Source organism: Bos taurus, chromosome 1, assembly GCF_002263795.3.
Source record: "Bos taurus isolate L1 Dominette 01449 registration number 42190680 breed Hereford chromosome 1, ARS-UCD2.0, whole genome shotgun sequence".
In the NCBI taxonomy this organism is placed as follows: domain Eukaryota; kingdom Metazoa; phylum Chordata; class Mammalia; order Artiodactyla; family Bovidae; genus Bos; species Bos taurus.
In genome coordinates, this window is record NC_037328.1 from 76,283,299 (window position 1) to 76,299,989 (window position 16,691).

Here is a 16,691-nt window from a genome sequence, read left to right on the forward strand (position 1 = left end):
CAGATGTATGTAGTAGAAGAGTCATTTGTATGATAAAAAGAGGTTTAAAAAGATATAACTAGACAACATTGTGACTATGGTTAATAATTCTGTATTGCATACTTGAAGGTCGCTAAGGGAGTGCATCTTAAAAGTTATCATCACAAGAAAATGATTTTCTGTAACTATGGTGATGGGTGTTAACTAGACTTACGTGGTCATCATTTTGCAATATATACAAGTATCTAATCTTTATATTGTATTCTTGAAACTAATATAATGTTACATGTCTATTATACCACAATAGAAAATGGCTTTGATACAAAAGATGAAATGAAAAAAGGAGAGAGATATACAAACACAGAGACATATGCATTTAATAGAGGTAAGACATAGAATGTAGACACACATATGTATTTATATATACAAACTTGTCAGTATAATGTGGATCTGGATTTGAATCTTGGTTTGGTTGTATATGATTGTGTCAGCTTGGGTTATCTAATTAGTGTCTCTAAACTACAATCTTCTTCTATGTAAAATGAGTATAATTCCTATTTTATAGAGTTTATTAGATTAAGTGACATCACATACATAAAGGATTTAGTACTGTAACATGTGCATGGTAAATGCCCAAATGTTTCTTGATATTTTGTATCTTCTTTTTATCACTAGCTTAGTTTACTGCCTTTTTGTTGTCTGTAATATGTTAATTAAGACCCTATCTATTAAGAACAAAAGGAATCAATGAAAAAGATAAAAAGTCTTCACCAAAACAGACGTTCAGGGGAAAAGATAAGAAAGTTTGTTCAAACACATTCTGACTATTTCATCAATATTAGTGCATGGGATGGAGAAGGAAATGGCAACCCACTCCAGTGTTCTTGCCTGGAGAATCCCATGGACGGAGAAGCCTGGTGGGCTGCAGTCCATGGGGTCGCACAGAGTGGGACACGACTGAAGCAACTTAGCAGTAGCAGCAGCAGCAGTGCATGGGAATAACAATGTGAAGGTAAGATGGGAATGTTTATATAGTGTCTCTTCTATTGCCTATAAAGAGACTGAATTGGTAAGGTTCACAAGTATACATGCCTTTTCATTTCTCCCCCATTTATTTATTCCAGTACAATTTTAGACCAGGCTAATGTTTGAGTTGTCAGAGCATGCTTCACCTATCATATACACAGAAAACCTAGGTATTGCCATGGAAATGAGAAAGGATGGCCTGGATTCCTTACAACATGAATGCTTCAAAACAAACAAACTTGCTCTATGGGCCCACACAGCCTACTTTAATCAGCATTAATAGCTCTGACAACCAGCTCTTTTATTTGCTCTGTTCACAACAATTTGCTAAAGATAATTAAAAATTCTTGGTGTTTGCCAAGAATTCTAGAATTACATTCTTCAACTTAAAAAGATAAAAATAGAAGTGTAACAGCAGTAGCTATATTAGTAGTTTTTGACTAGAAAATTCAAAGAAGTTTAAAAAAAACAGTGCAGAGGAAGTGGTTTTGATTTTGAAGAAGGAGGTGGCATTACATTAACCTCAAAGACCTAACTGTTGCTGGGATAGAAAAGATATTTGTAAATAAGATAGGAATTGGCATAAATTTTTATTAAAAATCAGCATATCTAGTCATTAGATGAAGTAACTGTTGTGAATATTTTATGTTATTTAAAACTCTGTTATCAGGGATTCTTAACTTAAAATTCATAGACAGGGAACTAACTCTGGGAGAACACAGTATCCTTGAAATTTTAGACAATATTGTGAATTCATTTCCATTGGTGATACTTTTTTTTGGATACAAGATCAATAGCTAAAGAGTTTTTAACATGGTTTGTTACTCACAAAAATTATTATTATGGTTATTTTTCATAGTCTTTGCATTTTCCTATGTTGTTAATTTTAAAGTTATTATATTGGAAATGAATTTAAAATATATTTCAAGAGCAATCAAGAGTAGTTACCTTTGAGAATTTATCCTAAGTAGACAATCCACACAACAAGTACATATCAATTGAAGGTTTTTTAGCTGTTTCAATGAAAAATTAGCTTTAAGAATATTTGCTATTTCACATTACAAGAAGTGTAAAAACAAGAGTTACATGATTAGTTAATTCCATAATTAATTCTCCATCTTTCTGCCTTCCTCCGCGTGTTCACTTACCACTAAAGCTGGGGTCCGCAGGTAGCAGGATGACAGCCGCAGTTCCAGGAATCACATGTAGACAGCAAAACCCAGAAGTTTGAGTGTATTTAAAATCTAGAAAACTTTCCCCAAATTCCCTCTGATGCCCCTTCATTGGTCCAAACTTCATTATCACCTTTGCCTAAAACAATTATTAGCAAGAAGATGATGTTTCAGTTTGTACAGATGGGAAGAGGTCCAGACCACTTGAAGGATGAGGTTGCTCAAAGGAGAGTAAAAAAAAAAAATTAGAGATCTGTTAGACAGAAAGAAGATGGCCATTGCGTAGACAAGTATTACCAGCCACAAATCACTGCCCAGGAAATTAATTTTTTTAAACATTATTTTTTTATAATTAAATGAAAATGTTATTTTTTTGTGGTTAAATATTTTACACATTTGGATAAGAATTGATAGTAATATGGCCATATCTGTGACCCAGCCACTTAGCTTAACAAGTACTAACATTTGCTAGATCTTTATTAAAAGAAGAAAATTGCAAATATACTTGTGACTACACCTGTACTCAACTTTGATTATAGTTCTTTCTGTTCTTCCTCAGCTATGACTATTAACCTGAATTCCTTTTGTCCTTTCTCATGCTGAATTTTATATTTGTGCTATATACTATGTATTGTAGGAAAATTTTAAAAATACATTTGTGATTTCCCATTCTTGGGTAAAGGAAATACAATAAATATCGTTTGGGAGAAAACAAATAATAATATTCTATTCCTAAGATAGAATTCCTGAGATATCTATGCTGACTCCGGGAGGGTTTTAATTCCTTTGGTCCTAAATTTTGTTTTGGGCTGTGTGGCACTGGAGCAGCGAGCAGCGGCTGAAACTCCAATACTTTGGCCACCTGATGCAAAGAGCTGACTCATTTGAAAAGACCCCGATACTGGGAAATATTGAAGGCAGGAGGAGAAGGGGACAACAGAGGATGAGATGGTTAGATGGCATCACCAACTCAATGGACATGAGTTTGGGTAGACTCCGGGAGTTAGTGATGGACAGGGAGGCCTGGCATGCTGTGGTCCATGGGGTTGCAAAGAGTTGGACATGACTGAGCAACTGAAGTAAACTGAACTGAAATTTTGTTTCATAAGGTCAGTTAGGCAAACAAACCCATAAAAATTAGAATGCTGTTTCAATAAAAAAGCCAGTGATAATTAATCCCTTCCTGTAACCTAAAATATTTGAAGAAATACATCAGTAAAAATCATGTCCGTATAATATATGAATAGCAAGAACAAGAAGGAAATAAACGCTAACTTCATTATGTCATAAGGATGATGCTTTGAGATCCAACTGAATTCTTAATCTCTTCACTTAAATATACAACTGAAAGTGGGGATCTGGTAGTACATAGTCCAGGAGAAAGCATTAATATTCTATCTGTCATCAACTATATTCATTCTGCAGGAAATTTCTAGAATGTAATGTAAGTGTCCTGCCTGAAGGGGTATGGAGTTGGTGCCCCTATTTGCTGTGCTGTCTGCACTATCCAAATATATATATATGTATGTATGTATGTATGTATCTTTCTTTAAGACTGTGGGGTTAACAATTCTTAAGTAACTGACCCATAGGGATAGGATACACAGTTTGGGACCAAGCGCAATTCTCACTGCCCGTAATTGCTCAGGTACCAGATAAAGCATGTCTTATTCATCTACCATGTGCAAAGTATATGGTAGTCAACAAACAATCCAAGATTTAAAAACAAAACAAAACAAAAAAACCCCTCACATGTTAGAAGGTCATTTTATTTAGGCATAAACAATGGAAATCAGATCAGATCAGGTGCTCAGTCGTGCCTAGATCTGATAGATAGAGTGCCTGATGAACTGTGTAATGAGGTTCGTGACATTGTACTGGAGACAGGGATCAAGACCACCCCCATGGAAAAGAAATGCAAAAAAGCAAAATGGCTGTCTGGGGAGGCCTTACAAATAGCTGTGAAAAGAAGAGAAGCGAAAAGCAAAGGAGAAAAGGAAAGATATAAACATCTGAATGCAGAGTTCCAAAGAATAGCAAGAAGAGATAAGAAAGCCTTCTTCAGCGATCAATGCAAAGAAATAGAGAAAACAATGGAAATAAGATGCGATAAATGGTCTTTAAATGAATATTATAGGGTGGTCACGTATTAATCTGGGCTTCCCAGGGTGTGCTAATGGTAAAGAACTGCCTGCCGATGTAATGCAGGAGATTTAAGAGATGCGGATTCAATCCCTGGGTGGGGAAGATCCCCTGGAGTGGGTAATGGCAAGCCACTCCAGTATTCTTATCTGGAGAACCCCATGAACAGAGGAGCCTGGCAAGCTACAGTCCATAGGACTGCAGAGTCAGACACGACTGAAGTGACTTAGCACCCATGCAAGCACATGTTAATTGGAAATTTGAGTTCACTTTGGGGGCTTGGGAATGTTTCATGGAGGAACATTTGAGCTAGTTCTTGAGGAATAAGAAAGATTTCACCAGGTAAAGAAAAGAGGAAGAAAATGTCAAACAAGTAAGGCATACTGTATTTCAAATGGGAAAGCAATTCCAGTTGGTTCCTGGTCTCTTGAAGGTCACCTATTACAGTACACTTTTATTAGATCCACTGCCTTGGCCCTTAATGGACTGCAAATCCCCTTCCATTTTGAGCAGTTTTTCTCAGTTCAGCTCCTGGGCTTCTGAGGCTCCCCTCTAATAATGCTTTTCATTTATTTCTTAGTTCCATCTTCTGACCTCCTTTTGCCTTCCTACTTCCCTCAGATGTAATTCTCTTCTCAAACCAAATACTGTTAGTATTCTTCCACAATAGACCTTGTAATCTATTGACACTAGAGCATAAATTTGTAGCAACTGGAAACTCATTTCCCTGTCTTCAAGCACAAGGTGAGTTTAAGCACAAGCTGAGGAAAAACTATTGTATTTCCAAAGAATGAAAAAAAACAGTGACCTTTTTAGCAATAGGCTTGTGACGAAAAGGACTTCCCTGATGGCTCAGGCGGAAGAGTCCACCTGCAACGTGAGAGACCTGGGTTTGATCCTTGGGTCGGGAAGATCCCCTGGAGAAGGAAATGGCAACCCACTCCAGTATTCTTGCTGGAGAATCACATGGACGGAGGAACCTGGTGGGCTACAGTCCATGGTGTTGCAGAATCGGACACGACTGAAAAACTAAGCACTGAGACAAAAAGGCTATCTTTCCGAGTCCTGATCCACAGATAGTTTACATTTGAAAATAATTCCATTCCACATTTTAGCTGGAGATGTAGACCAGCTGTTTCCTTTCACTTTCATTCTACACTGAATGAACATCCAGAAACTATAAAATAAACTTCTGCCAAAAGTCCAGTGAAGCAGGATTAGCTATGACTGTTAACAAGGAGCCACTGACTTAGAATTCCTCAAAAATGGCTTGTACTTGGGTTGGGGGAACACAATTTGCCAGAAGGGAAATTTGTGGGTGTTAAATTTAGAAGTGAATAGAAAACTTTAGGACTTCAAAATCCCATTTGGCTCCTAAGCCAGACACAACTTCAGGGCGGTGTGGGGCTTTCTCTCTCTCTCTCTTTTTTTCTTTTCCTATTTTATTCCCATGGCAGTCTTAGAGGAAGGAGCAAGAATTCCTTTCAAGTAAGAATGTTTATTGCCTGCATGATGCAGGCTTCTATTTAGTTAGAAAAACATGTTTTTCAATTAACTTTCCCCTGATAAACAATGATTTAATTTAAAGGAATGGCTGTTTTACAAATTGCAATAAAACACATTTTATGTAGGAGAAAACATTACTTTTCAAAAGAAGGGATGATTAGTTGCCAGTTTCTAAAAGCAGAGTGTAATTTTTGAGTTCTTGCTTCTCCTGCCACAGTATTTTTAGCAGCATACCTGAAATGCAAAAGCCTGGATAATATCACTTGTGTTCAAGTGAAGATGGCATTCACCCAGTCTAATCCATTTGGTTTTCAGTGGTTTGGCTTTGGGTGAACAGATTCTCTCCTGATAGCAATTTGACTTAAAACTGATACAAGGTCTTGGCCTGACTGAGAAAGAATGCCTCATCATTTCCTATCAAATCTTCACATTTTAGTCTCTCTGTCTCCCTCTAGCGACCTCTCTTTGCTTCTCTTATTTTCTCCCTCTGTGTCATTACCATATTTAATGCCTGCATGCATGGGGATTATCAGAATATTTATTCCTCCGTGACATACCAAGCCAAGTAATTAGAAAGTAAATCTCTTGACTCTCATTCAGTTAGCATCATATACAGATTTCCAGGCATATTCATATATTAAAAAATACATAAAAAGAAAAAAATGCAAGGATATATAAATTATTGTGTAAAATTTATAGTAAATTTATTGATAAAACTAAATGAAAAATGTACTGATTTTATGATTAACCATGGTGAGAACCATAATGAAAAACAGTAATAAAAATAACAACAATTAACTAAAGAGGATAACTTTCCTTCTCCAAACCACCCTTCCCAACCACCTGCAGAAATTTTCAGAATACATCTTATCTAACAACTTGAGTTCTTACCTGGCATTCAAAAATCTTTAGCTTAGTATGCCTGCATGCATGCTCAGTTGCTTCAGTCATGTCTGACTCTTTGGGATGCTATGAGCTTTATCTGGCCAGTCTCCTCTGTCCATGGGATTCTCCAAGCAAGAATACCAGAATGGGTTGCCATGTCCTCTTCCAAGGAATCTTCCCAACCCAGGGATCAAACTCTCATCTCCTGTGGCTTCGGCACTGCAGGTGGATTACTGCTGAGCCACCACGGAAACCCTTAGCTTAGGATATTCACAGCTAAAGTAGAAACCACCAGGCGGTATTTGACCCAGGATTATTTCTTAATTCTGGCACCAGTGTGCAATTTGAGAATGGGGGTAAGAGTGAGGGAAATGCACAATGCTAAGAATCTAAACAATTATATGAAATACTAACTTCATTGTGATGCAGACATCTTACATACTTGGCAGGATTTTAGGAAAATATTTTCCATAAAGCATATTTATATGCTATTCTCTGCATATCTTTGAGAGGTGATGTCTTTATGTGTAAGTGTGTGTATGTGTGTAAGAAATCAAGTGGGTTACCAGCTGGACATGAAAAAAAACAAAATTGTGTGCAGCTCATACCTCCCAAAAGAGCAGACTTGGCATGTTCATGCCTGCTCTGGAATGCTCTCCAAGTCTTGGGGTATCTAAGCAGCCTCACAACCCTGGACTATTCTGTGGGTCTCGGAATGCCAAAGGCCAATGTACACTGTCTTGGTGACTCCTGTGGAGTGTGTAGTTTAATGAATAAGTTAGGCTTTCAATTATGAGAGTGGGTCCTAGAAGGAAACCAATTATACTGAGTGCATGGTAGGCTTCTCTGGTGGCTCAGATGGTAAAAAATCTGCCTGCAATGCAGGAGACCCAGGTTTGATCCCTGGGTTGGGAAAATCCCCTGGAGAAGGAAATGGCAACCCTCTCCAGTTTTCTTGCCTGGAAAATTCCATGGATAGAGGAGTCTGGTGGGCCACAGTCCATAGGGTCACAAAGAGTTGGACATGACTGAGCAACTAACACTTAAGAAGATAAGGTAGATTCATAGAGCGAAAGTTAAAAGTTATGTTTGTGGATTCTTTCCAAATGGTAAGAATCTGAAGACAGAAGATCCATATAGGAATCAGAGACATGTGTGAGGTTCCTGCAGTGGATTCTTTTGTAGTTTCATAAAATTTTTAAATTATTCATTCTAGTTTTGCAGGTCACAACATTAGAGGTTTGATAGGGATTTTATTGAATTTATAGATTGCTTTGGATATTTTAATAAGATTTATTATCTCAGTTCATGAACATAGACTATTATCCCCTTTGTTTGTATCTTCTTTAATTGTTTTCTATCAATGACTTACAGTTTTCAGTGTACAAATGTTTCATTTCCCTATTTAAATTTATTCCCAAGTATTTTATACTTTATTATACAACTGGAAATGGGATTGGATTCATAATTTCTTTTTCTCATAGTTTGTTATTAGTGTATAGAAATGCCAACAGATTTCTGTATGTATCGATTTTGTATCCTGCAGTTTTGCTACATTCATTTACTATTTCTAGCAAATTTTTGTGGAGTCTTAGGGTGTTCTATATATATTATTATGCCATCTTCAGAGAGTGACAATTTATTTCTTCATTTGCAATTTGGATAAATTTTATTTATATGCATTAAATCTTCTTGCTGGATAGACCCCTTAATCTTTATGCAATGCCCTTTGTATTTTATTACATTCTCTTTTAAAGTCTATTTTGTCTGATTTGAGTATAGCTAATCCAGGCTTTTCCCCCCATTTTCATTTGTATGTAATACCTTTTTTCCTATTACCTTCTTTTTAGTCAATCCTGCCTGGCCACCAGAACCAGATATTCTAGGATGCCTTCTATGTAGGCTTCATGTAGCCTTCTATTATGCCAGAGACTTACTTATAACAACCCTTGGAGGTAATCCTATAACATTTTATAAAAATGAAAAATAAATTCAAAGGATTGAGAAAAAAGATTATGGTTTGAACAGTTTTTTCTATTTTTAAAGCCAAAATTTTTCTTACCCCCCAATGATAAAGTTAGTCAAGTCTGTGCATTTTCATGCAGCAATACTTCTATTGAGCATTGCAAGAGACAACCAATCTATGGCCACATTTCTCTATTAACATAACCAGATAAGGAATAGTTCAGTTCAGTCACTCAGTCGTGTCCAAATATTTGCGCCCCCATGGACTGTAGCACACCAGGCTTCCTTGTCCATCACTAACTCCCGGAACTTACTTAAACTCATGTCCATCAAGTTTGTGATGCTATCGAACCATCTCATGCCCTGTCATCCCTTTCTTCTCTGGCCTTCAATCTTTCCCACCATCAGAATTGACTCAAATGAGTCAATTCTTTGCATGAGCTGGCCAAAGTATTGGAGTTTCAGCTTCAACGTCAGTCCTTCCAATGAACATTCAGGGCTGATTTCCTTTAGGATGCACTGGTTGGATTTCCTTGCAGTCCAAGGGACTCTCAAGAATCTTCTCCAACACCACAGTTCAAAAGCATCAATTCTTCGGCTCTCAGCTTTCTTTATAGTCCAACTCTCACATCCATACATGACTACTGGAAAAACCATAGCTTTGACTGGATGGACCTTTTTGGCAAAGTAATATCTCTGCTTTTTAATATGCTGTCTAGGTTGGTCTTAACTTTTCTTCCAAGAAGCAAGCATCTTTTAATTTCATGGCTGCAGTCACCATCTGCAGTGATTTTGGAGCCCCCCCAAATAAAGTCTCCCACTGTTTCCATTGTTTCCCCATCTATTTGCCATGAAGTGATGGGAACCTCATGAACAACATGAAAAGATAAGGAATAAAGAAAAACATCAATATAAGTAAGAAAAAAATACCCTAAGATTTATATAATGCTTTGCAGATTACAATGAGGTTTCCCATGACTGCTCTACCTGGTGTGCTTTTGCCAACTCTTTGTGGACTGGTACCCATTTGACAAGTGAGAAAGTGAGGGAACAGAGACCCAGAGCAGTGAAGTAACTCAACCAGATCGTACAACTGCTAAGTGGGAGATCTTCTGTGAGAACCTAGATCTTTTAGCTCTGGATGTTGTTCTCTTTCCATTCACTGTGTGGTTTCCTTCTCTGATGTAAGTTAACTGGTTTTCTCATGCTTCACTTAAGTTGGAAAGTTGCAATGATTTCTCAGAATACTGATTAAAATTTCAAAGAATATTTAAAACTTTAGGCATCTATGGTATAATCACAGTACATACCTGAAATATATTTATTATATATAATAACTCAGGGTTGAGTGGCTATAGAGGTATAAGTGAGAAGTAGAGAAAAATGACATTTTTTGAGGCTGCCTTGTAGAGCGTATCCCTGGTAAAATGGTTGGGTTACAAAAGTTTTGTGCTTGCTTTTTAAGTATATAGTGTCGACTTTTATATATATCTTTCCTTTTAAAACTTTCCATCCTGTCTCTGTGAAGCAAATGCCTATCTTCATCCTGGTTCTCAGACCTTTTTTTTTTTTTTTTTTTTTTTTTTAAGATTTCTAGTATTTAGAACCCTCTCCCCTCATCTGATACACAGTTCAGTTCAGTTCAGTCACTTAGTCATGTCTGACTCTTTGAGACCCCATGAACCACAGCATGCCAGGCCTCCCTGTCCATCACCAACTCCTGGAGTCCACCCAAACCCATGTCCATTGAGTCAGTGATGCCATCTAACCATCTCATCCTCTGTCATCCCCTTCTCCTCCTGCCCTCAATCTTTCCCAGCATCAGGGTCTTTTCAGATGAGTCAGCTCTTTGCATCAGGTGGCCAAAGTATTGGAGTTTCAGCTTCAACATCAGTCCTTCCAATGAACACCCAGGACTGATCTCCTTTAGGATGGACTGGTTGGATCTCTTGCAGTCCAAGGAACTCTCAAGAGTCTTCTCCAACACCACAGTTCAAAAGCATCAATTCTTCTATGCTCGGCTTTCTTTATAGTCCAACTTTCACATCCATACATGACCACTGGAAAAACCATAGCCTTGACTAGATGCCCATACAACAGAGATTGTCAGAATAAACAAACACCCTTGAAATAACAGAGGTGTCCTATTTTATTGTGGGCTTAGTGAATGGGAGTCTTCTAGTCACTGGACCTATTTAAACAAAAGGGAAAAAAAAATCACTCTTCCTACCCCCACCCTTTAACATTTTTTTTTTTTTTTTAAGATCACACTATAGAAATAGAGCATCTTGCCTCCACCTGGTGGAGATATGGGATAGTTACCTACTAAGCTGACTGTATCATGCACGCATGTAACCTTCTGGGACTTTATCTCTTAGAGGTTTTGGTAAGTTTTATATGCAAACCTGGGCTCTTCAGCATTGCCTAAGTCCTGCCAACAGCCAATTGATTTCTCTTCACTCTATCATCTAAGGTTATAGACAGAACTGTAATGTTTTTTCTGCTTTTGAGAAGGGTCATGATCAACTAACTATACATAAAGTTCTGCATTCCTGGAGAGGGCTCCCTAGGTTGGATGCTGCTGGTATTTTATATCTCTGGAATTATTTTATCTTCTTAAAATGAAGTCTCTCCTAGATGAAGAAGAAATTGAAGGAAAGCATAACTCGGACTTTCAGTTTATGAAGGTGTCCCTGCTCTGTTTAATTAAAACTGCCTTAAGGCCTTTTAATCCAATTTTTTCTTGGATTCACAATATATTACTAAAATCTGCTGACTGTTTATATTTCAGTAAAGAACTTCTCTTGCCCTAGGGAAATAATGTAATCACCAAGGTGTTTGGACAAATAGAGGTTTTTTTTTTTTTTTTTTAATATTATTTGAATTTAGAACTACTATTTCATATAGATAATCACCTAACAATATAATGACAAATAAAAAGTCCTTCAAGAAAAGTACATTTACTGTCCTTAAAGTCTTCAAAAAGGAAATCAACAAGTAAATTGCTATTTCATTTTGGGGGTAAAATTAAATTTTATATTTTATACAATTACTATCAGAAACTTTGATCCTGATGTTAACGTGGAAACCAAGACAAAATTGTGATAAGACTTGGTCAAGTTTACATAACTTGTAAGTGGGATGATGATTATTTAAATACAAGTTTAATGTTATGAAGAGTTAGGTTTTATTTACTGTACCATTCTCTCTTATGTACTGTGATACTTTTAAAGAGATTGCTTTTCTTTTACTCTTAGAAAACTAACCTCTCTTTCCTGATGTAATATATTAAATGTATTCAGTTCAGTTCAGTTCAGTCGCTTGGTCGTGTCTGACTCTTTGTGACCCCATGAACCGTAGTACGCCAGGCCTCTCTGTCGGATGCCATCCAACCATCTCATCCTCTGTCGTCCCCTTCTCCTCCTGCCCTCAATCCTTCCCAGCATCAGGGTCTTTTCAAATGAGTCAGCTTTCCACATGAGGTGGCCAAAGTACTGGAGTTTCAGCTTCAACATCAGTCCTTCCAATGAACACCCAGGACTGGTCTCCTTAAATATATTACAAATGCTTAGAAAACCAGAGGTGCTAAGATGAGGCTTGGCACGCTCAGCGCGAACAGCCTTTCTCCAGCCTCAGCTCCAGCATGTATTTATTGAGCGTAGGATCTTAGACAAAACCAGAAGCTAAGTCTTTGATTCAGTTGTGTTTTGCATTTCCCACCAACTTTATGTGCAAACTTAGCTTTCATTAATAAATTGGCTTTTAAAACAAAAGTGTAAGGTATATGTTTGTAAATAAGCTAAAGAAATTTCTCATGGTCAGAAGTTATTTAAAAGAATATAATCTTAGAGAAAGCTAACAAAAACGTAGTTATGTAGACATGAAAATTATATGTGTATATGTGTTTTCTTTTAAGTGGACTCAAGCTGGACATAATCTTTTGGTAACTTATTCTGAATACTTCCCCAGATTCACCTATTTTTTTAATTATGAAGGAATAAAATACAAGATTATTCTAGTAAAAAGTTTAAAACATACTGCAAAAAGAATGTAGTATGATGTAATGAATAAGAGTATGGATTAAAGAAGCAGAAAAGCTGGCTCTTCACTCACTAGCTGTGTTACCTTGGATAAGTTGCTTTATCTTCATGTGCTCCTATTTCCTCATACATAGAAATGCAGGTAATATTTTCCATTTAGGAATGTTGTAAGCATAAAATAAGCAAATATATATAAAACTATTAGGAATGTATCTGTCATATAAAAACATTTAATAACTGGTGACTCTTGGATATTACAACTACACATATATGTCTGTATGAATATAGTTTAGAATAGAAATTAAGTGGGAGGAATCTCTTCTAAACTACTATTTCTCTTCTAAACTGGGATTTCCCAGGAAAGAATTCTGAAGTGGGTTGCCATTTCCTACTTCAGGGGATCTTCCTGACCCAGAAGTTGAACCTATATCTCTTGTGTCTCCTGCATTGTCAGGCAGATTCTTTACCACTGCACCACCTGGGAATCCCAGAAGAGAAGCTAAGTAAGAGGAGTGTCTTCTAAACTGTTATTGGAGGACTTGTGGCTTGCTCCCTAAGGCCAAGAGCCATGAGGGCCAGGGAAGGAATGTGTACTTATTTTTACATACCTTGATTTGCTAATTATTTAGCCATTCTTCACAGTTTTCATTTCCCTAAAATCTATACTCTCTTTATTTAATAGCCAGCTTTGTATGTTCACACAGAAGTAAAATGTTCTCTTGCTTTTCAATATTTAGTGATGCCACAATGGTATTTTAAGTTAGTGTAGAATGGCCAAGGTGGTTTAGTCATGGCTGGCAGTTGGTATTTGCTGGTTAAGAAGCCAGCCTAGCTTTGTGACAAGACCACCTTGATTTCTTCCGTATGTTGTTGGTGTTGTTCAGTAGCTAAGTCGTGTCCGACTCTTTGAGACCTCATCAACTGCAGCATGCCAGGCTTCCCTATCCTTCACTGTCATGCTTTAGTCATGACCATCTCTTTGCAACCCTATGGACTATAGCTTGTCAGACTCCTCTGTCCATGGGGATTCTCCAGGCAAGAATACTGGAGTGGGTTGCCATGCCCTCTTCCAGGGGATCTTCCCTACCCAGGGATCCAGCTCGCATCTCTTATGTTTCCTGCATTGGCAGGTGGGCTCTTTACCAATAGTGCCACCTGGGAAACCCTGTTTTGTCTTTGGCTGGAGGCTGGAGGTTGTGGCTTGGGCCATTTCAAGGAGCTTCCCTGGATATCTCCTATGTTGTACATGATGTGTATATATCATTAAACTTCTGTTTGTTTTTCTCCAGTTAAACTTTTATTGTGGGGAGGGAGTTTCAGCCAAGAACCTAGAAAAGTAGAGGGAAGATTATTTTTCTTTCCCACAAAAGCCAGGTTTGTCATAAACCCTTGTTTTGCTACTACAACCAATTCTGACATGGCCCATAACCACTTCTTAGTGCAAATATTCTTACTTGAACACTCATACTTCACAAAGAATCCTTTCCTTACCTTGGCCACTGTCCTTTGAAAAGCGATTTAAAGAGACATGAATAAGAGTGATATAAAGATAGGGCACCAGGTCTCCCTCCAATTTGCTTTTTTTTTTTTCATCTCTTAGGAACCTCATTTGTCCATTTACTACTCTTTGGCCACACAATGTTTGGGACTTGGTAAAGTTTGTTAGGTATTGAATAAACTAATTCATTAATCTACCTACTTTCCCGCCCTACCAGCCTATAAATCTATCATCATACTGAGAAGGATTAAAAACAAATGAAAAAAAAGACCCCTCAGAAAGAGAAAAAAAAAAGCAGACACTACAGGAATGTCTAAACAGGGAAAGGACTCCATGAAATTGTTTTCTGTGAATTTACATCCTTAAGAGGATTACCTCTAGAAGGGTAGTGGTGCCTTTTTCTCCAGAGTAGGCAGTTATGGGGAAGTTTGGGATCACCTTTTACCCTCTAGTTTCATTAAGAGCTCAGCACCCTGGGTGAACTGACTGAGCTGGTTGCTGCCCGAATGAGAAGAGCTTTCTTACTCTGCGGAAACGGAGAAACCATGTACAACATTGACTGTGTAGTTTTGGGCACTAAGAATCCTCAGCAATTTCTAGTTGTGGCTATTCTTTGAAGTCAACCTTAAAAAAGATAAAGTCTGCATAAAGTAAACTAGAACCACTTAAGTATAATTTGATAAGTTTTGGAAAACAAACATCTTCGGCATAAATGCCATCAGAATAAAATATTTCCAACATTCTAGACAGTTTCTTCATGGTACTTTGCAGTCAGTCCATTCCAACTACAGACCAAAAACAACCACTGATCTGCTTTTGATAAAAATAGATTAGTTTTACCTTTTCTAGAATTATATATAAATAGAGTTATCCACTATTACACTTTTTATGCCTGGCTATTTCTCTCAGCATAATGCTTTGAGATTCATTCATGCTATTTCATGTATTCCGTTTCAGTTCAGTCGCTCAGTCATGTCCGACTCTTTGCAACCCCATGGACTGCAGCAGGCCATGTATTAGTGAAGCCCAATCTGGCCTCTAGACCTTGAGATTGAATTAAATCTCAGAGACAGAATTTTGGGTGAAGTAGAAATGAATAGCTTTATTGCTTTGCCAGGCAAAGGGGGCCACAGCAGGCTAATGCCCTCAAAACTGAATCCCAACCTGGAGGGGTTAGTGAGGAGTTCTATAGTAAAGGTTCAAAAAGGGCATGGTCAGCCCATGGACATTTTTCTGATTGGTTGGTGGTGAAGTAAGTGGGAGTCACCATTGTCAACCTGCTTCCAAGAGGTCTGGGTCTGAGGTCTACAAGCTTATGGGAAGCATACAGTTAACTTCTTCCACCTGGTGGCGGTTTTAATACCTGTAAAACAGTTCAAAGATATTATTATATTTATTCCTTGAGGGGGAACTAGGAAACTGCCCCAAGGCTGCACTATTGTTTCTTGACTATTCTTCCCTTGTCTCAGCATACACTCCCTTCCTTAATAAGCAACTGTTTGAGCCTGCTCATTGGAACTCAGGCTTCTCTGGTGGCTCAGAGAAAAGTAAAAGAATCTGCCTAATATGCAGGAGATGCAGGTCTGTGGGTTCTATCCCTGGATCAAGAAGATCCCCTGGAGGAGGAAATGGCAACCCACTCCAGTATTCTTGCCTGGGAAATCCCATGGACAGAAGAACCTGCTGGGCTACAGTTCAAAGGGTAGCAAAGTGTCAGACATGACTTAAGGACTAAACCATTATTGGAACTCATGGAAGGTCATGGAAATTGAATGAAGCTTATTTCCCGTAATCAAAATGGGGGACACAGAAAGGCTTCTGTGCCCAGGAGCCCCACAGGACCTTGCTTGGTTTCATTAGAATCTCTTTTTTATGCTGTTCACTTGGATTTGGACTTTTGATTACTTCCAATTTGGGGTTATTATGAATGAAACTGTTATGTACATATGTGTACTGGTCTTTGAAGGAACATATTTTCCATTTGTCTTGGGTAAATATCTAGGAAGAATTGCTGGGTAATACAGGCTGAGTAGTCCCAACTTTATAAGTAATTGCAAATTGTTTTCCAAAGTGATTGTATAATTTTATAATTATACATTTATGAGAGTATATTTGCATATATTGAGATAATAATATGTTTTTTACCTTTTATTCTGTCAGTATTGCCAAATCTGGTAAATAACATGGATTTGTTTTTGGATGTTAAATCAACCTTACATTTTTGGGTTAAACCTTAACTTATTTATTCCAAGGTACTAGTTTATAGTTTTATTTTCTAGTAATGTCTTTGTTTTGCTTTTTATATCATAAGATGACTTGGGAAGCTTCTGAAAGAATTTGTGAAGGATTTATATTATTTTTATCCTATAAGAATATTAGGAATCACCAATAATGCCATTTGGGCCTGAATTTTTTTATTTTGAACCCAATTTCTTTAACCATATTGAACTGTATAGAATTTCTAACCCTATTGCAGAT

At 37.4% G+C, this 16,691-nt stretch overlaps 1 long non-coding RNA gene across 1 annotated transcript in view; it reads left to right on the plus strand.

Moving 5' to 3' along the window:
* Positions 1-287: 287 nt before the first annotated feature.
* The window catches only part of LOC132346267 (uncharacterized), a 32,162-nt gene continuing 15,758 nt past the window's right edge, over positions 288-16,691 (plus strand). Inside the window, exon 1 of the long non-coding RNA XR_009496052.1 lies at positions 288-364. This is a non-coding gene — a long non-coding RNA (uncharacterized lncRNA). The remainder of the gene's footprint in view (positions 365-16,691) is intronic.